Genomic DNA, 27,331 nt, shown 5'->3' on the forward strand with positions numbered 1-27,331 from the left:
GAGACATCATTGCGATTTGCAAGTGGTAACCGTGAAAAACCGTCAGCATTTCCAACCTCTCGACCTTTGCGGTAAACCCAACGATAATCGTACGCTGCAAGCAGTAAAGCCCAGCGTTGCATGCGGGCTGCTGTCATCACTGGTACGGGCTTACCATGAGCGAGCAAGCCTACCAATGGCTGATGGTCGGAGTAAATCTCAAAGCGATGCCCGAACAGATATTTGTGGAACTTTTTCAACCCAAAAACAACAGCCAAGGCTTCTTTTTCGATGTGAGCATACCCCTGCTCTGCTTTACTTAACGTTCTGGAAGCATAGGCAATTGGCCTTTCGTCGCTTCCAATCTTATGAAAAAGAATGGCTCCTACGCCGTAAGCCGAAGCGTCGCACACTAGTCCTATCGGCTTTTTCTGGTCGTAGTATGTCAGCACATTGCTTTGTGTCAACCAGCTCTTACTTTCTTGAAATGCTTGCTCAGCTTCCTGTGACCACTGAAATCCCTTTTCTTTTTTTAGAGCATTGTACAGAGGCTTAAGCTTAGCTGACATGTTCGGTACAAACTTCCCGTAGAAGTTAATCAAGCCCAGGTAAGCTCGCAACTGTGCCGCATCCTTTGGACTTGGTGCCTCCTTTATCGCTTTCACCTTTTCATCTGATGGCCGAACGCCCTTGTCGTCCAGTATGTGGCCTAGGTAAGAGACAGACGTCTGAAAGAATTTGCACTTTTCCTTTTGCAATCGTATGCCTCTCTCTAGAAAGCGTGCCAAAACCCTTTCCACTCGATGAAAACATTCGTCAAATGTTGAACCTGCGATAAGCACATCATCCAAGTAGCAGCTTACCCGCTCAAGCCCTTTTAACACATCATCCATGACAGACTGGAAAATAGCAGGTGCACTTGTGATGCCATAGGGCAAGCGCGTGTACTTGAATAGCCCCAGGTGTGTATTGACAACCACCATTGATTGTGCCTCCGGATGCAGTTCCAGCTGTTGATACGCTGTCGACAAATCAAGCACTGTGAAATACTTGCATCCTGACAACTTTGCAAACAAATCTTCCATCACGGGAAGCGGATAATGGTCAGTTCGCAGGCACGGATTCAATGTAACCTTGAAGTCCCCACACACTCTGACTTTGTTGTTCGCCTTAGGCACAACAACTAGGGGCGTCGCCCAGTCGCTTTTCTGTACAGGGACTAACACTCCCCTGTTCACAAGAGACTGCAATTCAAGTGACACGGTTTCCCTCAAAGAAAATGGCACCTGTCGCGCCTTGCAAAATACGGGGTTGCTCCCCTCCTTCAAAACCAGCCTGACTGGACTACCTTTGATCAGCCCCAGAGTGGGCTCGAACACCTTTGCGTACTTCTCAAGTAGCGCCGCAACTTTGTCTAAACACACGCCATGCACACTTGACCAGTCTAGCTTAAGAGCCTCCAGCCAGTCACGCCCTAGCAACGCAATGTCGCTATTGTTGTGGGTTTTAACAACAATGAGCGGAAGTTGCTTGCACTGACCATTATGTTCGACTGGAACCGTCAACTTCCCTGTGACTGTTAGCGGCGACCCACCGTATGTCCTCAGCTTTATGTGGCAAGGCTCTTTAGGTAGACTGGGCCAGAATTTCCGGTATAGCGTTTCTGGCACAATGGAAACAGACGCACCCGTGTCTATTTGCATGGTAACATTCTTCTCGGCTACCTTAAGGCAGATTTCATAATTCCCTGGGCGTTCCGCACAAGCATAGACATTGTACAACAACACTTCGTCACAATCCGCGTCCTCCACAGCTACCGAATTAGCCGCGTCTCTAGACTTGAACTTGCACATTTTCGCGAAGTGTCCGTAACGCGTGCATGCACGACAACGATACTTGCGAAATTTGCAGTTCGATGCTTCGTGCGCTGAGCCACATCGGAAACAGTCCGGCAATTCAGACACTCGGTCCCTTGCTAGTCCTGCACCGGATGAACGCTGTTGCTGGCGTTTCCCACCGCCTGGCTTATGACGTACGGCGTCGACTGTACCTTGCGTCCCTGTTCGTTGAAATTCCGACTTTCCTTCCGCGCTAGCTCGATGCTTTTCGCAACGTCGCAAGCGTCCGAAAACGTCAACTTGCTTCTCTTCAGCAACTCAGCTTGCGTCGCGCTGTCGCAGAGGCCCACTACAAAGCGGTCTCGCAGAGCCTCATCGAGGAATTCTCCGAATTCGCATGAAGCTGCCAATCGCCTCAACTCCACTGCATATGCTGCTATGGACTCTCCCTGATGCTGGCACCGCCGATTAAACTTGAATCGTTCTGCGATGACCATGCGCTTCGGTGCGAAATGACTTCGCAGCACTTCTACGAGTTCCGCATAAGTCTTGTCCTCTGGCGTTTTAGGCTCTAGCAATGTCTTCAGCGTCTTGTAAGCCCTCTTGCCTATTGCCGTAATAAACATCGAGACCTTGAGGTCGTCGCTCACCTGGGTGGCCTTCAGGAAGTGCTCGAACCTTTCCACGTAGGACCCAAAATCCTCGTCTCCGTCCTCGACGAACTGGTCGAAACTTCCAAGCGTTGCCATCCCTGTGCCTCGTCCGAACGCTCTCCACGAACGCCGGTGCTTCCACGAACGCCGCGATGAGTTTCACGCAGTCCCGCAGGATCACGAACGCCGCGATGCGTTTTACGTAGTCCAGCAAGATCACGAACGCCGCGATGCGTTCCACGTAGTCCAGCGGGATCACGAACGCCGCGATGCGTTCCACGTAGTCCAGCGGGATCCCATCCTCGTCGCCAATTATGTTGTAGCCGCGGCGAGCGAAGCAGAGGCAGAGCGACTAAGCAACATGTTTTTTCGGCATGCTGGGCCGTACAGATTAAGAGACACGCACGAGCGATCTGCTCGCTGACTTCTTAACAAGTGCGCAACGCTCCCACTCTCAGCGTTGCCCTTCACACACAGATACACATACAGATACACATTACATACCAATCGCACACAATGAGATCACATGACACTTCAACAACGATGAGGCATTAAAGGCTTCCGCCTTAATACCATACAATACCTTTCAGTACCACACACAACCATATCATAACAGCTTTTTCACGTCCATATAATCAATTGAACAACTTATCTCTGCTCCTAACGTTACCTGCTCTGTCTAGGAGAGAATAATGGAGAGAATAAGCTTTGTATGCTTCTTAGAACGTCACAGCAGTCGGCATTGAATGATTTTTTCTCCTACGCCCCTCATTGGCGTCCTACTGTTAGTCTGCTCCACCACTTCCTCGTCTAAATTTTCGTTGACGTGGGCAGCTCTCTACGGTTGGCATTCATTCATACGTCGACATGTCGCTACTTCTCTCAGTTGGATACAGGGCTGCGGCAGCCATAACACTAGTTCTTGAAAAAACATTGCTGACGGCTCAATCAGTCCTTATCGCGATGAAAGGCCACCACATCCTGCGTCACATTAGGCCAGGCACATATTACAGATGCATTTGCAGAAGCAGCGCTCATGCCCTTCGTACACTGCATGGGAAAGGAGCAGAAGGCTCAGCCACGGGTCATCAGAGTTCCCTGCCAAATGTTTTCCGACGCGCAAACTGCAGAAAACTGCACAGCACATACTACTAGAAAAGCGCCCTATTCAAAGCCTATTTCCGCGACAACTTCACCCACGTTCGGGCCCGCTGAGCGAAAACTTCGAAACCTCATTCTAAAGCCTAGGCCAGAACGGTCAGACGTAAGTTTTTGAAATTTACAGTAACTCCCCAAGTGAATCTGCAGTGCGATGTTTTGTTGCCCTTACGGGCTTTTTGATCACTAATAGGGAGTTAAAACGAACGGTTCAAACTAAGACGTTCGAAAGCAACATGGTACATGCGCTAGCGGCGTTCCTTTGCGCTTCCCAAAGCCGCACGCATTTCGATAGCGCATCTCTTTTGGAACATGATACTAAAAATTCCTTGAACTACAGTGGCGAGAGTAATCACGTTTTCGAAATTCTACAAAACGTATATGGGAACTGCTAAAGGCGGGCTGCAAATCTCTCACTGCAACCAGGCGATTAACGGTAGTGGTTAAAATGTTAACAAACACGGATTAGTTAACATGATGTAAGCAGTCAAGCCCTCTTAACTGACTAGATAAGTGGTTTCACCGGTTCCCTGATATCCTCCGAGAAAGGTCGCTAAGCCATTCGCTAAGCTATGTCAGTAAACCATTCTTAAACCTGAAAAAGCCTGTCTTTAAGGTTAGAGGTGGCATTCTCTGAAACACCTCATATATGGCTCCCTCTCGACGCATGTAGCTTGACACTGCGATTAACCTTCCCCGTCAGGCACTGAAAGGGGGATTCACATGACGGACTATTACCCTCGGACCAGGCGTCAGATGGCGAGACACTTGCGCTCTTCGAGGTCGCCGCCTGGCCCGCGAAATGGAGAAAGCCCGTGCGCATGTATAATCCGCGTATCCCCACCTCTTCCGTTTTTCCCCTCTGCAAGTGGCGGCAAGCGTATTAGGCATGAGCACAGTACTTCGCCATCCTACGTTCACCTACAGCACTGGCCAAAGGCGACCCTCACGAAGCAGAATTGGGAAGTCATATGACGCCACGTCCGCAATGGTCGGCGGGCCGATGGCGCGCCCGGTCAGTAATCTTAATCGGACCCAATTGGCCCAAGCCAAGTGAATACACACAACTGAACCTCACGCAAAAGCACCACATGAACCTCACCATCTTCCGCCTGTAATAACTTGTGAGGAACTGATGCAGTTCATACCAAATCACCTGGGAATCCGCCAGCCCTGACAAACACACCCTGAGAACGCCGCACGTACCCAACAAATTTGGTCAAAGGAAAGCTTTATAGCTTTATTTTGTAGTCGTATGGCAGCATTTTGGTCGACGCCAGCGATACTCAATTACTCTCTGTTTACCTAACAGGGTTGTGCGAGTGCTGCGATTAGCTGGAATCTCAAGGACCAACCACCGTTGATCGGCACGTCCGGCCGCGCAATTGCCTCAGTGGTCCTATGAGGCATTCCTCACAATCCCACTACCCATCGTCCCCTCCACCAGCCGTCCAGTCCGGCCTTGGTTCAACCAACCAGAGGCACAACTGACCAATATATAAATTAATCCATCCATCCAACAATCAATCGATCAACCAATTCATCCCGCGACCAAGTAGCCACGCTGTGCTAAGCCGCAAGTTCCCCATTGTCAACCACTGGCGTGTGCGGTCGTAGGACAAGGCCCGACACTTCGAAAAAAAATTTAGTTTTGAAGAAAGCAGAGGCTCTAAAATAAATGTCGTACTTCTTGGTGGACGACGCAAGCACGCTATAAAGAAAGGAACGAAGTAAACAGCGAAGAAAGGAAGAGAGAAAGGGGCACAGCAGTAATAATTTCGACTCTCTGGAGTTCTTGAACGTGCACTGACAACGCAAAGCACAGGGGCGTCGTTAGCATATCGCCTCAGTCAAAACGCAGATGCTGTGTGCGTGGTTTGATACTGTGTCGTCGGGAATAAACACATCTCAGACGTCTGGGGCATCCGGTTTAAGCAGTAAAAGGAAAAGTACGATAGCACCCTTACAATGGCTGTACACCTGGACCAAGAATAGGATAAAAAAGGAGAAATTGGAGTAAAAGCCAAGTTAATGGTTGCTCTTTGCAGAAATGTCCCACTAACTGGGTAAGAACGTTAACTATCATTTCTACTCCATTAAATTTTAGCCCAGAAATGCCTTGTTGTCTTTTTCTCGTGCAGGTAGCGAAAAACGAGAACCTTTGCAGGATACATTTTATTAACTTTGGAAAACTATCACTAATACTTCGCAAGCAAGTTCACTACTTCGACTGAGAATACTTCGTGACTCCGCAAAACTCACCGGAGAACTCTTCTTCGTCGAAGCCCTCAGTTGGCAGCTGGGAGGACGCCTCACGGCTCTGCCAATCTGGGCGGCGTCCCTTGCATGCAGCTTCGGTTGCCACCTAGTTGTTGCGCAGTGACGGCGGCCGCCCGACCTCCCTGTTTTCCGGGTCCGCTGTCGCAGACTCGGACAGGGGCGACGTGGCCCTCGTCGAGTTGGATGGCTGTTGGACGCCAACATGACCGTTCCGCGCAGGTCGCCCTGTCCCCGCAGTAGCCGCTGCAGCAGTCCGATCCTTGCTCAACGCTGCCATCCGGACGCATTAAGTCCGGAGCTGCGGCGGCGACGCCGACGTCGGTAGCGGAGGAGGGTCCGGAGGGACGCCCCTGGAAGACACAAAGTGCATGGCCTCGCCTGGCAAAAAAAGTATTGCTCTAAGTGGCGTAAGATTCGAAGATGGAATGCTGCAGGCAGCAGGCAGAATGCGTGCGCGCGAGCAATTCTCAGTTCTATTCTGCCTCTTCTTTTTTGTAGCGGTTTTGCAAATAACTTTTCTAGCAGAATGTCTGCGCTCGTAAGGGTGATCATGTCTAAAACAGACGCATCTACTGTACAGAAGATATCTTAGAACAGGACAAGAGTTTTGAAGAGCAGCCGTAAAAACAAAAAGAACTTTGCCTCAAATTACTAGCCTGTACTTAATGATTTGACGTCAAGACAACGGTTTTTAGAGCTTATAAGCACAGGAATTTCACGGTGTATATTTATTTTTTCGAAAACAACTTAATTTTAATGTTGATGAGCCCAGAAAAAATGGAACAAAGGCACCGGTAGCACTGTTCACAATGGGACAATTCAATACACCAGCAGTACCAGAGAATACTACAAAATTTCAATTATACTTCATCTTGTGCTGAATTAAAGAAACGCGAGAATAAAATTGCACGGAGGTTAACGTGACTTTCTTCTGGTTTTCTTCGCTGCACAGGAGACAGAAGTACAGAACCGGTGTCACGTATTGATAGTACCAGAGAAAAAAAGGTTCTAGAAAACACCTTCTACAAACCTGGCGGTGGTGCGGAATGCGGTCGCTGTATCTGAAGCTCGTATTAACTATACTTTTTATACCAGAGCCAAAAAAATTGGCACAGGCTTAGCTTCGTTAAGCCCGGAAGGTTGCGAAAGCAAATTAAGAGCAAGTTTAGCGACTACAGTAGTGAAAGGCAAAAGCCTGAGTGCTGCACGGAACGCCAGAGTTAGCTTAAAGTGCTATTGAGGTGCCCACTAAACCACAGATTTGGTAAGGCGCCTTTCCTTTCCTCCAAATCAACGCAGTCTACAAAGCTCTCTACGTCAGAGCGCATCAATGAACGCCGGAATTAGCTTAAAGTGCTATTGAGGTGTGCAGCAAACCACACAGTTGGTAAAGCGCCTTTCCTTTCCTCCAAATCGACGCAGTCTACAACGCTGTCTATGTCAGAGCGCATCAACGAACGCCACAGCAGAGGTCAAGCTAAAGGTCAAACGTGGATCCGCCGGAATGACGCTGAAGGCTCAAATCCAAGCGCAGTATTGCTTTCGCAATAAAATACAATTTCTCACAATAGTGACGCTTATTTAATAGGTAGAATGCTATGCACATCTGATTCTTCAAAGCAGGACTGTGCATTCCAAGCTCTCAGCGAAGAAAGCAGAAGTCTATCACACTTATGGCGATCCTGACGGTCGTGTGGAATGGGTGCCCTAAGTTCGTATATTGTGGCCTTAGAAACGCCAGAGAACTAATCTCGTTTAAAATGTCCACGTTAGCTGGTGACGCGTCGCCGCCATTCTGTGCGGTGAGCAGACTTCTAGCAGCTGGCAAATCCTAGTACTTCATATACAATGGCTAGATCAGCACGTGGCTGTGTTGGCGGAGTCTTCATTCGTGCCAGCGGAATGATCGAAGGCGACATAGGGGCCTGCCATCTGTGCAACATGTAGGATTTCGTCAGGATCATCTATAGCTCCTGGGGCCATTCAGCGTCGAATCTACCAACCAACGCTGGTGAGCGCTGAACATAAAAACTTCAAATCTACGCGCCTGCGTGAACATGGTATGAGCGCAGAAGGCGAAGAGTTAATTGCGTGGGTGGGCCACGCATGCCACATGACTACCTGGGACAGCACGACATAACACCTCACTGGTACTCCAAATTTTTGAAATAGCTTGCACGGGCTCATCATCGACCGTGCGCATAAGTTTCGCTTTCAAATCTTCCCCCCCCCCCCCCCCCCTGGATCTCCTTCAGTTTAGACCCTTGACACATCCAGCATATAAGCCCCCACAGCTTGACCTTCTCAGCACAAGCTTAGCCACCGATTATCCACTTTCACCACACCTTTTATGGCTTTTCTGAGCCGCCATGTTCTTTCCAAGGCGGTTTCACGGAGGCTCGGAGTGGCTGTTCTGTAGCCACACTTTGACAAACAAGAACTTTTCGACTGCGAGAGCAAGTTAACGGTGCCTGATTGTTGATTATAACCGAGCAGTGCGACCACAGTTGTTCGTTGTTTCTAAGAGTCAGTGTCATTGCCTTAATACATATTTTGACAATAGCACCGCCCTCGTTTGTAATAACCGAGCTTTCGATATAACTGTGGTGGCCGTTTCCGCGCCCAAGAAATTTGGGTTTTCGAAACAGGGGTGTGTATTTGCAATCCCAACTATGAACGGCAAGAGCTGGACAGGGCGGCCTCCTACTGCTCATTCGTGTAATATGTGTAGGTTGCCTGGTTTTTCGCCCCTGCAGCCCCACGTGGCGTGGTACGCTCCGTGTCCCTCGTCGCACCACGGGAAATATTACGCTGCATTTATGTTAATTTGGGATGGTGCTAGTATGAAGTTCCCTCCAGTCCTTAGCCTCCTGTGCTCTCAGCACCTTGTGTGGTGGGGAGTTGACGCATTGATCGAAAGTATTGCAATCTGATGTTGTAGGCCGTGAGTATTAGTGTGGTGTCTAGTTGAGCATTACATAAAATGCTGCACAAACTAACAAACTGCAGCAGATCCTCTAACCCTTAGAGGACTCGAGGAGGTTTTAGCCGGCTCGGTTTGTATGTCCTCGAGCTATGCGGCCCACGACCTCGTTGCCCTCGAGTCCTCAGGGCGCTGGTATCCAGGTGATTTTGTGTTTGAGCGATGGGTTAGAGGATCTGCTGCAGTTTGTTAGCTTGTGCAGCCTCTTATGTATTCCTCCTAGAAAACGACGTGGCGTAGAAACTTGATAAAATATGCCCTGTATCTACCGGTCAGCGATAGGTTTATTCAGCGTTCACGCGATCACAACTATCTGCAAGCAGCATCCGCCATTTGTTATACTTGCAAGGGATTAGTACAAAGATGCAAAAGTGAAGAAAGAGAACTCAGACTCTGTCAGCGCTGCATCCTAACACTTTGAAAGGAGCGCACCTGATGTGCAAACATGCGCACTGTGCCATCTCTATAAAATCCTGCTCCTCGCCCACATACGTCATTCAGGCGCGGCATTCCGAAACAAAAGCCGCACGGGTCTGCAGAACACTGCCACGTTATCTTGACGAGTGACATAGCATGTGTGAAACATTTTATCAGTCTAAATAAGCAAATTGCTATTGCAACCCAAACTATCGGCCGAAATTTAGGTCGGCATGCTCTCTAATCCAAAGCCCAACTTCCACTCGACGGTGATCTTTCCTACACGACCATGCTGCAGAGGAAAAGCTGTAATCATCAGCTTCTTGTGCCGATCTTTGACTTCTGTAAAAATGCCGCCATCCTGTGCCAGTCGACGAAAGAAACGGGATCGCTGAGCTCAACCAGAGAGGTTCTGCACATGCCGACGTTAGCAGCCGCACTGGCCGCTCACGAAAGCTATGTGTCGATTTATCTGCGCGTACGGAGATGTATCTGGATGCAACCAACGGCTGTACCGACGTGGCGACAAACAGACTAATCGTCCTCGCCTGTTGTGGAAAACCTGTTGCTCAGTTGAAAAGAAATATGCAATAGGCTAAACCTTATAAAGACGACATCAACAGTGAGACGACGACTGAATGGAGCAGGCCTCAAGAAATGTGTTGGGGCATAAAGCCATACCTTATGCACTCAAGCGCCACTTCGAGTGGCGCTTGAGTGCATCGGCAGAACTGTATGGGACAAAACCTTGCGCAAGCCCTTTTGCTCTTCGAATGACGCTAGAGAGTATAAGCTTACAGTGTCCACCTTGATGAAAGCCCAGTTCCCTCCGTGCTCAGTGACCCCTTGAGCGACTGCTGGGTAGCTTTGCGACACGATCGGGGTGGATTCTAAACAACTGGCGTTGTGGGTACAATTCTGGAGCAGTTGGGCATACGGACGTTGCAATGGCCACTAGTGGGAGCAGACATAGAGCAAACTGAAAACGCTTGAGGGCTAACCAAGGCACAAAGGCAGGATGATATCCCCGCGCTAGATCGCCTGAGGAGCACCGGGCTAGCGAGCAAGATGAATAGAGGAGACTGCGCACGCGCTACGGCCTAGTGGCATCTTTATGACCTAAAGCAGAGCAGTGTAGCTCGCGTGGTTGCCGTCAGTGAACATTTTACACAGTGTTAGGTGGTATGAGAGCCGGGATGTCTTGCACATGGTGCTATGATGGCATCTCGCTACCTAATTACTCAGTAACATCTACGTCAAGTGAAAGGCGTGCGTTACTGGTTACAGCACGCCGAACCTATTTCGCGAACTGACACTGAAGAGCACAGAATGTATTTCTGCAAAGCACCAGTAACCAAAGCACTGAGTTGCAGCGCAACAGCTAACTGCGGAGGAGACTTCTTGCTAAAGCGTCTAGTGCGCTCTAACTCGCTCGGTCACAGGAGCGCCTGCAATCGCGGGAGCCAATAGTGGCCCCTTGCCCCTTTTGTACAGGAACAGGCGTGCCTAATTTTCGCACTCAAGTCAAGTGTATTTTTAGACAAAAGTGCAAAATATCTGTGTACGCCGCAACAAAAAGAAATTATTTAAAGCCTCGTGCATAGCGTAAGAAAGAGAAACCATTGTCTACGTAGCCGACATTACCGGCCTTTATACTCTCCAACTTTGTCTATACTGGAACACCTGCACGCGAAACGCGCATGCCATACTGCCATCCTTCACAGTCCGACATACCCATTCAAGCCTGCAAGAAATGCGTACGAGCGTAGTATTGTTTGAAACTAATTTCTTCTGAATTTCTTCGTTTACTCCGATCCACCTCTTTTCCTTTTGGAACGTATCTACAGCAATGCGCAAAATTCAGAATTCGACTCTAAGGAGAAACATTCCAACCGAAAAAGTACAGCCCGAGAAAGAAACTTTCCGCGTAATATTTGTTTAGCGCACCCTATAGTTTTCGCAAGCGCTGGTATACCTCGCAGATAGCGCTCATACCCCCGGACATCTCGCGAAATCGTCGCAGGCACTGAGCAGGTGCCAGTAGAATCAACGGGAATATTACGGCTTGTAGGGATTTAACGTCCAAAAGCGAATCACGCTATGAGGGACGCCATAGTGAAGGGTTCCTCAAATTTCGACCACCTGGGGTTCTTTAACCTGCACTGACATCGCACAGTTCACGTGCCTCTAGAATTTCGCTTCCATCGAAATTCGACCGCCGCGGCCGGGATAGAACCCGCGTCTTTCGGGACAGGAGCCGAACGTCATAACCACTGAGCCACCGCGGCGGTTCATTCCAGAACCTGTACACCATGAACGAGGTGACGTGCTGAACTCTCAGAGTCAGGTGTCACTGTTTTTTGAAGCACCGCTTACAGCCCCATCTGATCCGACATCCAAAAAAATTGCAGACGATTACGTTACTTCCTAAGGCGAAATTTGAGCGTGGTTCATTAGCTGTTTCAGCTTTTCGATAGATTGAGGCAAAGAATTCGAGCCAGACATGTAGGTAGAGTTGCGGAAAACTTGGTATTTTTCACATATTCCTTTTACAAGAAACACTCCACTAACATTTGATTGTCATGAAGGAAGCTGTGTGGTCGGAGAAATAGACGGATCTATGCCCGACATGATGCACCAATTCTTGGTTCTAAAACACGAGGTCTATGCAAGTATTTCGCGATGTTGTCACAGCCGTGGGAGGCGTTACGGAAGAGAGGAACGGGATGTTCTCCCTGATAAGTCGTATGGAATTCCTGTTCGTATTTATATATATATATATATATATATATATATATATATATTAACTCCCCCCCCCCCCCCCGAACCCTGCCTCCTGGGCAGGTGGCATGGTTGATCGCGACATTTCGCTCAACATTGTCGGTGCTAACGCCTGCAGCCCACATCTCTCTGATTCAGGCGTCGGCTGGACCACGGAGCCAGTTATGAGCGCTTCCTTTCCTTAAAATGATCGGAGTGTGAAACGTTGTCAACGCCAACGCCAATGAACACCGACAGCCTATGGCTTCGGCGCCGCGTTTCTGGCACAACGTTGACAGTGCCTGCGCCCACATCTCTCTCACTACCCCACGTTCCTATAAGCGCGATTCAGGCGTTCACTGACCCAGGGAGCCAGTTATGCGCACTAGCTTTCCTTACAATGGCCGGAGATTAAAACGCTGTCAACGACAACGCCAATGAACGCAATGAACGCGGACGGCCCATGGCTACAGCGCCGTGTTTCTGGCACAACGTTATCAATGCCTGCTGCCCACATCTCCCTCTCATCACCCGACGGACCTATACGCGGGATTCAGGCATCTACTGACCCAGGGAGCCAGTTATGCGCAATTCCTTTCCTTCAAATGGCACAACGTTGTCAGTGCCAACGCATGCAGCGTAGATACATCTGTCACTACCGCCCCGTAGCAGCTACGGCGGAACGCAAAAGGCGCCCGTTTGCTAGGCGATGTCAGTGCACGTTAAAGATCCCCGGTGGTCTAAATTTTTGCAGTGTAAGCTAAATTGGCCACCAACTTGGATTTCGCTGCTGCGGTGCTCAGAGGAGGCACAGAGACCGACCTTGAGCCGTTGCCTAGCAACCGCCGCCGCTGGCGGACGCCGCGCGCTCGCTGCGCCATCTGGCATGACGTCACACCGCGCGCCTTGCTGCGGAGCCGCCGCCGCCGTTTGGTATGACGTCACACCTCTTGCCTCGTCGTTGTGCTTGCTTCCCCTTTCGCTACGTATATCCTGGCATAACCGGGATAAGCCACTGCCAATTTTTTCCTGCAGACCTCCATTACGGCACATCTTTCTCTCTTTCTTCTTTCACAACCTTCCTACCTTTCCTGCGGCGCGGTTCAGGTGTCCACCGAGATAACAGAGACAGATACTGCGTCATTTCCATTTCCTTTCCTTAATAACTAATTTACCAATTTTACCGCCACGTAGCTTAAAACACGATTGAGGTATCCACTCTTCCAAGAGGACAGTTATGCACCTTTCCTTTGCTTTCAAAGCTCCCGCTCCATTGGTTTCGCAGCTTAAAGCGCGACTAAGATGTCCACTCCTGCTTACAACGGGCAACGGCCACGGCGACGGCGACGCCGCGAAACGCACAAACGGGCGCCAAAGAGCTGCGCTCTAAAAGGCTCAGGTATGGCCTCGATGGACGCGAGAAACTTTGTGACTGCCATCAGATTTCCATTAAACTGCACGCAAGGAGCAGGTGCTCATATTGAGCATTCACCATCAGCCTTGGAGAAGCGAGGTCTCCATTGTCTCCTGCATAATTTACTGCAAGCGACATTTACATGCCCTTCCAAAACCCATTACACCAGCTCTGTACCGAAACACTATGCCGATACTCATGGCTTTGGGGATAGGGCAGACGTACTTTTGTATAGCATAATGCGCAATACGATGTCGAAAGGACGGGACCACAAAGCCATCTGCACCACGCGCATGAGAACATGCACCCAGAAGCGTGACCGTGCTCCCAAAAACTGTTGCGCATGATTCATAACTATGCCGGCATCGCTGTGCGTGACAGCGTAAGAGCTGCTTTCCTATACTTGTTTTGCCCCAGTGCAAGAATATATATGGGCAAAATTTAAAAGACAACAAACACAACGCAAGCGCTGCTACAAACACGGCGGCACATAAAGGGACTGGCACTGAAGACATGAATAAAAAATACTGTTTCATATCTGGCTGATATTTGAACTTAAAACGAGACTCCGGGGCGCCCTATCAAATCCTCATTTCTCTGTATAAATAAATGCTTTGGATCTTTCTGGGCATGCTGAAATTGTTCGTGTTACAAAATACGCATTTACGGTCGTGAAATCCGATTTTAAAAAAATTTTCCGCTACACGTTTAAACTGGGGATGTCCTCACAAATATAAACTGACTGCCACCGTTCTAAATTGAATAGCAGAGTTGACTCTGTAATCCGCGCAATCTGAGTCGACGAGTGCATTTTACTTGAGGAAAGAAGAGCGAGTTGGGCGGAATCCGCCGGAGGTGGCGACGCCTCAGTTTTCGTTTCTTCCTGTTTTTTTTCTTCAGATTGTCTCCGTTTTCCGTGAAAGTAGACTCTTTCTGATTAGAACGCGCGCCTCTATAGTATACAGGCCAATTTAAAATTCTACTCTGTGGCTCTTTAGGCACGTTCGACGATGCCAAATGCACTTTCGAGACACGCAAACAAAACTCAGCTACCGTCTTCCCCGTCGTGCATTCAGCAGCAGGCAACGTGACAGAGACAACGCGACAGGCAAGTTTCTCCTTCGTCGACAGTGCACCTATGCAGACATAACGTACAGACCTCAGAACGCTCAACACGAACGCATTATTGCTCGTCCTGCGCTGATATTACAGCCCCTTAGTAGTGCTGGGCGGAGTCTGAGACCATGCTTATCGGTGTGTTTGCAGCTGTTGGAGAGAGCTCGTGTCCTGTTTCCACCCTAATATTATCTAAGAACTAGAGGCCGACCCCTACCGCCCCTAAAGACAGTGGAAGACATGCGCTCGAGCGTTTGTGTTAAGCGTGCTGACGGTGGTACAGTCTAGAACACGCGCTTGATGCATCTGCAACTGTTAGCGAATTTGCAGCAAGCTCGCTCGCGCTAATGTGCTTAAAGCGGAGCCGTGGCTTCCTCACAGTGTTCGGGTGACTAGGAGTTGTCAAGTGTTCCCTCTAATAATTCCTGCGATTCAAATTTCATCGTCGCTAAAAAAAAACATTATGCAGGCACCTTTGACACTCACTCAGATGTGCGGCGAAATGCAGCCGAAATCACCATGCCCGAACTCCCACGCTTATACACTCCGACTCGTTCTCCAGGATGGTCGACAGAAAGCCCCTTGGTGGCAGCGGTGGTCGCGACGCTAGTGATCGGCGCAGCCGTTGCTATCCATGTATCCAATACGGCGCAGGCGGTTAACCGGGGACTGCAAGACAGACGTCTGCCTCCGCGTACTTCTGGGAGCCGAGCCTGTACAGTTGGCTGCAACACACAGATATGGAGATACCGTTTGGTGCAACGCTTGAGATGCAAAATAAAGAGATGGTAAAATAACTAGGGGAGTCCGCAACGTAGAGTAGAATTGTAATAAGGGAGTAGTTACTCTTTGACATCCACCCAAGCGGAGCCGTACGGCTACAAAGGAAATCGTTGCAGCTTTATCAGAAACTTCGCAGTTGAAGAAAAATTCGTCCTGGTCCGGGGACCCCTGACGAGGACGAATTTTTTTTTTAACTGCGGGTTCGTGGGTTCGGGCGGCAGTTGAAAGAAAGCGCAGCTCCCATTTTCCAGCGTAATTAACGCGACGTTATCAAGCTTGTTATATACCTTTTTGCTTGTTGGGATCTTGCTCTCAAACTCGAACTCATGAGATTGTCATCTACCCTCCGCATGCATTCTGCTAACGTGAGAGCGCAATTATCGCCGCTGAAACGGGAACCGCTCTTTGCTTTGGTGTTAACGTGATCGACAGAAGAGTGCGTTCAGTTGGAAAAGTCGCAATAAACATGAATACAAAATACAGACCACAGCAGCCTCCGTAATAACGCATCCTGAAACTTTATAAACTTGTGACAACTTGCTTTGGTTAGGCATTTTTTTTTCATGCGGACACTTTACAAGGAGAACCATTGCAGAAAAAATGCAGGCTGCTATCTTCTTAAATACATTAGTGTAGTCTCTTTGCCATACCCCCCCCCCCCCTCTGCTTTCTCTCAAGTTATCAAGTATTGCCGCGGTGCAATGATGAAAAAATGACACGACCGAAATGTCGTTACAAGTCGCATGATTAATCAGTGCAGTTGTCTCTTCAGAAAACTCACCTGCAGGGAAGCCTTCGACATCAGTGCACTACGGCGGTCGCTGGGAAGACGGCCGACGGCTCTTACATGTCCAGTGCTCTGCCGTGCATGCTGCCTCGGTGGCCATTCCCCGGGTCCAGGGTAGCCACGGCTGTCAGTAGCGCCTTGTTCACCCCGTTTGCTGTCGCAGCGTCGGACCAGCGCGGCGAGGCCCTGGAACAGCTCGACGACAGCCGTCCGCCCACAAGACCACTTCGCAAAGTCCGAGCTTTGGTTTCAGTTCCCAGCGCAGTGGGCTAACCCTTGCTCAGTGGCGCCCCTCCAAGACATGCGAGACATACGAGAGAGGACCCGGGATCATGCCACCAAAGTTGCGAGCGGACGGCTATTACGAGGCCTATAGCCCACTGTCACTTCAGGCATAGGAATAGTACTGGCTGTAGTCTACACGTTCGAATCATCTGACGTCGTAGGAGGAAGACGGAACGCAATCCCACGAGCGATCCTGCTTTGTCTTCTGCCTCTTCTTCGGGGCGCCTCCTGCAGTGCTAGCTGGATCGCGGTAGAAACAACTGTAAAATTTTCTCACTCAGCGCAGAAAACAAGCCGCGCAATAGAATAGCACGTTCTACAGAAGGTCAAAAAACCAAACTCAGGTGACCGAACGGTCATGCGTATGTTTTGATTTATTTATTTCTTCAGCTTCCTGCAGCCCGAATGGGCATTATGCAGTAGTCGCGCCCGAAGGTAGCGCGTTCGCAAGTCGACCCTCGCGTTCTGATGGTGGTCGCGTTACATTCAGGGTAATACAGTAGTAGGCTCTGCAATTTTATCGTGAACGTTATGCCCCTTTTTTCTTTTTCTGAAGCATTCCCGCTCCCTTGCTCACTAATTAATGCCCCAGACAGCTTCTCACTATTCTGCATTCGAGTGGACTTTCATACCTGAGGCCCAACACACACGCAGCGTAAGGAAGTGTCTTCCCACACGGAGTTTCTCTTTTTCTACTCGATGAATGAGCTCAAGCCGGAAGTCCTCTCAGGGTAGAAGTGATGAAAACACAGTGCCTAGTCACCATGTTTTTTACAGTGTATGTACCATGTGAAAATACGGGGGAAACTTTCTATCTCCAATTCGAGCTTTTTTCCTCGTTCGATGGTTGAGGCAGAAGTAAAGCCTGCGTTCTTCTCCACCTCGCTACTTCAAGGTGCACGTGATTTGGTGGAGGACGTGTACCAGGCAGTCTTGCAGACGATGGACGAACGGATGACACATGAAGGAACAGAGACTCTGGACATTGTAAACCTTCAACAACGGAACAAAAATAGACGGAAATAGACGGACTCTCAGCTACTAAACCTGACTGAACGAATAATGATCAGATACCCAAGCTGATGCAGTAAGCAGCACTTCAGCTTACTAATCCCTCTTCACGGCTTTCCGAAAGCCGGGGCCTGTCTCTACTACCTTCGACGAAGCTTGAAAAAGAACCGCGTAACAGCAGGCCCGAAATTTCTAGAAGCGGGCGGCGGCGCCGAGGGAGGGGGTAGGCGCCACAGCAGGCGCTAAGCTGCGCGTCCCTCTTTGTATTCTCGACTGAGATCGAATCGTTGCGAACCGTCGGCCCGCGAGCGCTGCAGCCCCAACGTGGAAGGGAGAGGAGGACCAGAGAACTGGGACTCGCTCGCTTCCGCTTTCGAGTCTATTCGACAAATTTCTCTTCTTTAGCTCACTGCCATAGCTCATTGACTTAGACCATAGCCACGATCCCATCGTGGCAAGGGATCCACATAACGGTCTCCTCGGCAGCGGAGAGAGACTGAAGGGGTTCAGGCTACTCGCCATGGACAAAATTGTTTTTGAGGAAAGGCAACAGGCTGTAGCTGTCTCACTTCTCGGCGGACACCTTAACTACCCGGCAAGAAGTCAACCGCGGCTGAGACAGAAACCGCTTATCTTCAAGAAGAATGTGATTTTGAAGGGAGCGAATTCTCCTCATAAAGCCAAAGTAAATAGCTTAAAGCGCCGAAAGGTGCTTTTGATTTACAAATCTAAATGAAAGTAAACACTGCATAGCGCCACCTCGTTGTCATTGCTGTGTATTTTTTCGCTGCCTTAGCTTGCTCAAACATTAACCAACAGGTAATGGTGTCATTCCTGAAAACGTATGACCGCCACAAAGGGACTATCATTTTCGTAAGCTGAAATAAATGCCCGAAATGTAAAAAAAATGTCCAAATATTACAATTTACGCAGGCGTATGGCTGTGACAGACGATGACGATGAAAACACTTTAATTGCTACCAAAACTGGGTGGCTGCACAATATTGTGGGATTCTTTCGGATCTTGTAGCTGCTCTAGCCCTTTCAGTCAGCTTTTGCTGAACGTTCGGGTCTGAGCTGAACAGCATTTCCTCCCACCGCAGAATCGTCCGCTCATTAATCCTTTCTATTTTTATCTATTTGCTTGTTTTTGTGGATTAACATCCCAAAGCGGCTCTGGCTATGAGAGACGCTGCAGTGTAGTGCTCCGGATAACATCAATCACCTGGGAATCTTTAACGTGCACTGACGTCCAACAGCACCCAGGCCTCTAGCATTTCGACTCCATCGAAATGCGGCCGCCGCGGCAGGGATCAAACCCGGGTCTTTCGGATCAACAGCCGAGCGCCGTAGCCACCGCGGTGGCTACTGTTTCTGTGCTGTTTTGGCAGGAACATACAATGTGGTATAAGTCCCTGTTACGCTCGACTCCTTCCGCTAAAGCGCCGAAGCATCGGAGCGGCTCCTTGGTGCTGTATGTGTTAAAGACGGGGAAGCGCCAGGCAACAAAGAATCTCCAGACATCTGGAAACTGTCAATAGACAGGACTTCGGAGAGGCGTCGGCGTGGCGGCCCCGGCACCCCGAAAGCAGGGAGCGGCGTCAACAAGGGGACCCCCTGGTGGTTTATGGGGGGACATCCGCTGGACGGGAACGGTCTTCGGCTCAACGCCCATTAGCGGTGCCAAACCCAAACGCAACGCAACTGCATGGTGTGTCGGCGGCTGTTCTGTGTTGTTTGTGGCCAGCGCGGGTGCTGGCGTGCTCGCGCTTCGGTAACGGCTTCCGGTCTTCCTGGAACCTTTCGGCGCAAGTGCGACGCCGGCCCTCCGTCCCCGCGGCTCGCTGTGAAGTGCAGGTGTCAGACTCGTGTTTCGGCTGACGAATGGCTCGAACTTAACGGCTTGTCATCGTTGCTGCGAGGGATCGGCCGGACAGCATCTTCGAAGAAGTGGCGAGGGTGAACTGGGGGACGTCCTTGTGGGCGGAACACTACGAATGGACACGTGACCCAGTTCACAGTGATTGGACACATTTTTGATTAACCAAATTCCCCAACTAGGGACCTGGGGACAGGACACCCTATTTAAGCCGCTGTTCGGCATGAAAAAGGGGCTTTTTTTCTTCAACCTTGTAACCTTGTCTACCTACTTTCCTTCTTGTCTCACCTTTAATCATGTATTAAACCTTTATATTTTACCTGTTACCTTGTCTGAGAAGTTCGTTCTATGTGCCGGCAGAGAGATGGAAATTATGATTATGGTTATGGTAGGGAACACAACTGGCGCAGTCGACAGGATCTGCTTAGGCTGAGCGGAAGAACTTCACCGGGGACAAGCGACAACGACGACGAGAGTGGCGGAGGGAGCGACCGAGCTACCAAGGAGACCCACCAGACCTCCAGGCTCATCTGACCCAGCCGGGGCACCGACAGCGACGCTTCGGTAGCTAGGCGAGTACCCGTTTGGTTTCTTGTGTTTGCGTGTAATGTCAAAGCCTTGGGTTTTGAGGAGTGACATCGCTAAAGAAACCATAATGGCGAATCCGGGTGTAGATGGGGAAGGGGGAGAGGTGCCGGCGCTAACAAGCGAAATGGTAGAAGGCCGTAGTAACGCCTCGCCGCAGACGGCGTCCGAGCAGCAAGAAAGGCTGCTGGAGTTACAATTGAAAATTGCTGAAAGGGTCCTAGAAACAGTACGTTTGCAATCGCAAAGTGGAGTCGCGTCCGTCGAGGGGAGCAGCTGCTCAGGTGCGGATATGCGGTTGGAGGAGGACCGGAGACTAAAATTTGCTAGCCTGTTGAAGGGGGTACTCGCGACAATGCCTACTCAAGAAGCACTAGTGCCGGGTTGGTTCGAAGACATCGAGGCAACATTGGAATCCTACGATGTACCAACAGAGTGGTGGGCCGGACTTGTGTTGCCGCGACTCAGTGAGAGGGCGCGGGGACTCCTTACACGTCTGTCTTCAGATGAAAGGCGAGAGTACGCCATTCTGAAAAGCAAAATTTTGCAGGGACTCAGATTATCAACTGCGGAGTACAAACGCCTTTTCCAATCATCCAGCAGAAGACCGGAAGAGTCGTGGGAGCAATTCGCGGTCAGATTAGAGAATTATTGGGAGTACTATGTCGAAAGCAGTGAAGCAAACTCGTTGGAGAAAATTAAACAGCTGGTAGTCTCAGACCGTCTGAAGGATTGTCTCAGCGCAGACGCAAGAGCACACATTGTGCTAAATCAAAGCCAGAAGCGAGGATTCCTTAAGCCCGAAGATGTTGCTACGATAGCACAGGCATTCGAGGAGAGTGTCAGGTGCAGAGTAACAGCGGGAAGGACATCAAGTGCGAGCGAAAAGCAGAAAGCTGGAGGGACACCGACATCGCGGCCTTCAGAAAACACTAGCCCCCATTCGCGGCGCCGGAAACAATGTTTTAATTGCCACAGCTACGGGCACGTAGCAAAGGAATGCCCGCAGGGTGCATTATCAGCGAGGGAGGCGACAAAGAAAAATTGTAGCGAGAACAGAGAGGTCGTTGCTCGGGTAGCCGCACCACTTGAGGCGGGGGACGCGCCAGTGCGAGTAACAGAAGTCGGCGGGGCCAGCACCGTTACGATAAAGAGTGCAGGTCGAACATTCGACGCGCGAATAGACTCTGGGGCGGACGTGACCGTCATTCGCAAATCACTATGCCCAAGGTACGACAGCGCAGGGTCGACTATCAAACTGACAGGCGCGTTTGGGGAGCAAGTAGTTGCCGAGCTGGCATACGTGCCGATGTCGACTACGGAGGGCGCTCCAGGTGTCTCATTTTACCCCTCGGAGAAGGGCATACTGGGTGCAATCACCGACAGGTTGGCAAAGGGCATAGACGCGCTGATAACCCCTAATGATTACGAGCAGCTCTTGGAGGACAGAGTGGCAGCACCACCTATCGGCGAGCCTGAAGGCGAGGATGAGAGCTTAGACCCAGGGCAGGAATCGTGCGAGAGCGAGAGCGAGGAAGTAGTGCGCGCATGCGAAGTGACCGTCGAGAGCACCTCACGAGAGGCAGCGCAAACGACGCGGCAGACATTCCGCGAGGCGCAACGGATGGACGAAACGCTGAGAGAAGCATGGACACAGGCGAAGGAAGGCACGCACGGCATGCTCGTGCGCGACGAGCTGCTTTATCACCGAGAGCATGTCGCCGGGCACGAGTGCTGCCAGCTCGTTCTGCCATCAGAACGCCGCAGGGAAGTCCTAGAAATGGCCCATGATTCCGCATGGGCAGGACACCTTGGCGAGCGGAAAACTCTACAGCGCATTAAGGCGTCATTCTACTGGCCAGGGGTAGCCCGCGATGTGAAGCAGCACTGCCGCACGTGCCATGATTGTCAGATGAGAGCCCCTATGCGAACACAGGACCGCGTGCCGATCTCACCTTTAGCTAGAACGGGCGTCGCATTCCAAGTGGTAAACATGGACTTTGTAGGCCCGCTCGAGCCGCCTTCCGCCAGAGGACACCGTTATGCTTTATGTGTAGTGGACGTCCATTCAAGGTGGCCAGAAGTAATATGTTTGAGGGCCTTGACTGCGAAGGCTACTTGCAACGGGTTACTACAGATATTTGCGCAACTAGGTGTCCCAGAGACGATCTGCTGCGATCAGGGCACAAATTTCACAGCTAAATTGACTCAGGAGCTCCTTGCAAAGCTAGGCCCAAAGGGCATTCGACGAGGTCAAGGCTAGGCTAAAGTCTGCGACAGCGCTACGCGCACCAGATCCCACGCGAGAATATGTCCTCGCCACAGGCGCGTCCGACTTCGCCGTCGGCGCGTGTCTAGCGCAACTCGACAAGGAGGGTAGGGAGTGCCCCGTAGCCTTCCTGAGCAGGAAACTGAGTCCGGCCCAGGCCCGTTGGGCCACCATTGAAAAGGAGGCTTATGCCATCATTTGGGCCCTAGAGAAACTAGAGGAGTGGGTGTTCGGCACTAAGGTGCGAGTGATCACCGACCATAACCCTCTTCGCTACCTCACCCTTTGCAGTCCACATAGTGCTAAGCTCACTCGATGGTCGTTGGCTCTGCAAAAGTACAACCTCACAATAGAACACAAAAAAGGGATCCAAAATGCCAACGCCGACCGACGCCATGTCAAGGCTTGTGGGTGCCGGCTAATCTCCAGCGGGATCTCTGTGTGTACGGGCGAGGGGTCAAGTTTTTTTTTCTCTCTCTCTGTCTCTCTCTCTTTGCTTTTGCGGTATGGGGAGATAAGTGGGAGAAGGCTTTGACTTTGCACGCGGCGCGGGAGGCCATCGGGAGCTCCCGGCAGCCGGGGCTCGGGCTTGTCGAGCTATTCTGGTGTGTTGTGTTGCACGCTAGGAAAACCATGCAACACAGTTGGTGCGGAGGTGTTACGCTCGACTCCTTCCGCTAAAGCGCCGAAGCATCGGAGCGGCTCCTTGGTGCTGTATGTGTTAAAGACGGGGAAGCGCCAGGCAACAAAGAATCTCCAGACATCTGGAAACTGTCAATAGACAGGACTTCGGAGAGGCGTCGGCGTGGCGGCCCCGGCACCCCGAAAGCAGGGAGCGGCGTCAACAAGGGGACCCCCTGGTGGTTTATGGGGGGACATCCGCTGGACGGGAACGGTCTTCGGCTCAACGCCCATTAGCGGTGCCAAACCCAAACGCAACGCAACGGCATGGTGTGTCGGCGGCTGTTCTGTGTTGTTTGTGGCCAGCGCGGGTGCTGGCGTGCTCGCGCTTCGGTAACGGCTTCCGGTCTTCCTGGAACCTTTCGGCGCAAGTGCGACGCCGGCCCTCCGTCCCCGCGGCTCGCTGTGAAGTGCAGGTGTCAGACTCGTGTTTCGGCTGACGAATGGCTCGAACTTAACGGCTTGTCATCGTTGCTGCGAGGGATCGGCCGGACAGCATCTTCGAAGAAGTGGCGAGGGTGAACTGGGGGACGTCCTTGTGGGCGGAACACTACGAATGGACACGTGACCCAGTTCACAGTGATTGGACACATTTTTGATTAACCAAATTCCCCAACTAGGGACCTGGGGACAGGACACCCTATTTAAGCCGCTGTTCGGCATGAAAAAGGGGCTTTTTTTCTTCAACCTTGTAACCTTGTCTACCTACTTTCCTTCTTGTCTCACCTTTAATCATGTATTAAACCTTTATATTTTACCTGTTACCTTGTCTGGGAAGTTCGTTCTATGTGCCGGCAGAGAGATGGAAATTATGATTATGGTATGAGAGGGAACACAACTGTCCCCCTTTATTCCACAGTGCCCACATTGCGGCTCATAGTCTTCTGTGCAGATTAAATGAAGTCTTTTTGGTTTTGGTATCCGTTTCTATTCTTCTCAGTGTTATTTCCTGTTCCTTGTCCACCGCTTAATCTGGAGATGTGTATTCCCTTCTGTCTAGTCTATAGTGTTCTAAGTTTTCTGACTATGTGGTCAGCTTGTTTGAGTAGTTTTGCTCGTACGTGTGTTGGGTTGTTCGGAGTACGAGTGGTCGGGCTTTGGTGTGCGCCTTGGTTCCCCTCTACGGACTTATGCGCTGCTGTCCATAGGAGCTTTGCTTCCTTCTCGGCTTCCTTTATATCCTCCATGATCCTACTTGCTGTCTGCCCTATCCTGCCCCCTTGATGTAGTTCCTCCATATTTCTCTGGAATGCTGATTATATGCGTTTTTTTCTGTGTGGTTACTGCGAGTGCCATGGCTGCGTCCTTCAAATGTGTTGGGTCTATGCACCTGAATGATGGGCTACATCTGAGGTCGCCATCGGAGTCTGTAACTGTTCTCTTCCTAATGCCTCGAACTCGATCTGCCTCCTCTGTGCATACTGTGTTTCTGTTGATCTTTCTTTTTTTTCATGTCTTGCCTCTCTTCCTACAAAGTGTACCCGGCGCGTGTTCTTTGGTATGGGATCTACTTAAAAGGTGTTGTCCAGCTCTTGGGGGCTTCATGTCGGTCTTCCGTTTTGCTCATCTACGTTCATTTTACTCTGCCTTAAAGCAGGACGACGATGTCCCAACGCTCTGTTGACGCGTTTTAAGCTTGCGTCGATGAAGAGAAGGAAGAGGAGCTCAGCTTTCGTTCTGTTGACTTTTCTTTTCCCGAGCATTCTTTTCTTTCTATTTATTACTTAGTGTATTGTTTATTTTTCCTAGAAAAAAAATATCGATCACAAAAATTCTCTATTCGCCCGTCTCCTTGGCCGATCCCCCTGTGTGGGTAAGCGCCATTCTACGAGGTGAACAACAACAACGCAACGTCCGTGTCGCGCAACTGCGATCAGGGCTAGTCACCCTGCAAACGTCCCTTTTTGGTTGCTCACTGAATCTTAGGTTTCGAGAATCGCGTCTCATTCGCTGCATCGCACGAAGACACCGACGACAATAACCCCATGCTGCTCCCATACAAGCACAGTGGAACGAGGTCCCAATGCTCCGCTGAACGAGCACTGATGGCCCCGGAGTGGCTCCGCGAAGGAAACGACGCTCGGCACAGCTACGGAACTCTCTCGTTCGGAGACTTTTTTCACACACCACCCCCCCGGTAGTACCGAAGCGTGCGGAGGGCCTGTTCTACTGTTCTCTGTGGCTGTGATCCCTCCTCCCATGACGCGCCACTTTCATCCAGGCCCTACCTCAAAAAGCAAGGGATGCAGTGCAACTACCCGCTCCGTCTCCATCTGTGGTCGCCTGGGAGCGAGACGCCTTTTATCATAGGAGGTACGGACATTCTCCCTGTGGATGTAGCTACCATTCTTCATCTCACATACTCCCCGGAGAGCGTTCTGAACTTTGCACAGCTCCTTAGGCGCCGTTGGGGTTCTCCACACACAGAAGTCCTCGCCACGCTCCATCAATGCAAAGTGCTTACGCCTAACGGCCGTGGAAAACAACCTGGTCATAATCACCAGGGGGTCTGTCCTAGCTGGATCCGACCCTGGACACAACCGAGTGGTCGCAAGAGCCGGTGTTCACGGCTTGCCCATCACAATGAATATGACCAACTCCTTCTCCTGGATCTCCGGTACGCTGCTGCCGGAGTCCCCCGTCTTGCTACAGATCATTCTGGGAGGATTCCTACCCCTGTCCTGCATGGCAGCGAGGGTGCGGAGCTACTCTCCGTCCTCGTGCTGGTTATCGTCCGGGCTGGCCATCGACCCGTCCACATAGCCGTACAGTCCGCTGCCCGATCGACATGGGGGCTTGTGCTACATGACCTCCGCAGCACTGCAGATAAAGGACCGAAACTGGCGTCCCATACCACGCGGTACGGGCACCCACGGCTGAGGCAGCTGACCGCTAGCACAACATGAGGACCGCAGCGGAATGATAGCAGAGAATCCGGCCAGCAAGAGAGTGTCCAACCTCAGCGCTTACCTCGTCTCGTTGACCTTAAGCTGCAGCCGATGTGCCTCTACGGCTGTGCTGACATGCGTCTGCCTTCGAGTCACGTGAGAACCGTGACGTCATTGCCTGTATATATTTGGCTGCAATAAACGGAAGGGGGTCTTCTCGCTCTGGGCTTGGACACGGCCCTCGCTTCTTCTCTATGCGTCCCCGCTCGGTTGGAACGCTCACCCCAATAGCGGCCTGACGCTGCTACGACAACGGCCGCCTCTGTACTCATCGCCCAGGAGCATCCAATCCCTACCTACTTAACAGTAAACGCACTGAGGGCAGATTTCCGACACATCTCCCGGATTCTCTCTCACCACCTCGCCAGTCTTAATATTACCAGGCCGCGCACATCACTTACAGACATCATTGACGCACATCGCGCCATTCTGCCGTCCCAGTTTTCATCCGCCTCTAGACCGTCATCGCCACTTTGGACCCTGCACTAACCCCGTGTGCTTCTTTCAATACCTGGCATCAGGAAGAAGATCGACTTATCGCCGATAGAACTAAAACAGGTCACTCTTGAATATTTTCATGAGCACCATGCGAATCGGGTGCACGTTTACACCGACTGCTCAGTGAACCCTATCAGTTCTCGCTCTGTGTTCATGCTCGCAAGAACTACAGAAATTAGGACAGCTCACCACACTTCTTCGACTGGTGCAGAACTCGGCGCTCTTCGTGCCGCCATTGAACACATCAGTCAGCAGCCCCCTTTGCGGTGGTCTATTTTCACCGCTTCCAAATCTGCCCTCCAAGGCTTACAAGCTGCTCTTCGCCGTGGAGCCCATGAACAACTGGTCGCAGAAATTCGACAACTACATCACTTTTCCATCAACAAAGGACATGGCATTATCTACCAATGGCTACCAGGGCACAGCGGCATAGCAGGCAACCACCGCGTGGATGAGGTCGCACGAACTGCTCACCACGATGGCGATTTTGTGTCGATCCCCCTTTCCAGATCAGACGCAGCGGGCAGGCTTCGCGCACTTGGGCGGGACATCACGCTTGCGGCGTGGAATTCCGGCCAATTCTGCAATTCACGTCTAAAATCTTTGGACCCAGATCTGAAGCACCAGTTTCCATCAGGCCTACCACGACGTGAAGAAACTTTGCTGTGTCGCCTCTGGCTTGGTGTAGCTTTCACCAACCATTACTCTTTTTTAAATGGTATGGCTGATAGCCCTGCATGTGCCATCTGCGGGTATGATGAAACAATAACCCACATTCTTTGTGACTGCCCTGCCTACCGCGCCGAAAGGCAATCTCTCAGCCGTGCGCTGGAACGCCTAGATCCACGCCCACTGACGGAAATGAAGATTCTCGGCCACTAGCCGCGGCGATCGTCGGCGGTGAAGGCCTCTAAGGCACTGGTAAGCTTCTTGCGGACTTCTGGCCTGCACGATAGGTTTTGACTTCACCGAACACTGACTTTTTAGAGTGACTTCAATTTTCTGTT

At 50.9% G+C, this 27,331-nt stretch overlaps 1 pseudogene; it reads right to left on the reverse strand.

The window, feature by feature from the left end:
• Positions 1–1,716: 1,716 nt before the first annotated feature.
• Positions 1,717–2,566, reverse strand: LOC149353970 (uncharacterized; annotated as a pseudogene).
• Positions 2,567–27,331: the final 24,765 nt, after the last annotated feature.

This window comes from Amblyomma mixtum, chromosome 3 (genome assembly GCF_055824585.1).
Source record: "Amblyomma mixtum isolate Tamu chromosome 3, ASM5582458v1, whole genome shotgun sequence".
Classification (NCBI taxonomy): Eukaryota; Metazoa; Arthropoda; class Arachnida; order Ixodida; family Ixodidae; genus Amblyomma; species Amblyomma mixtum.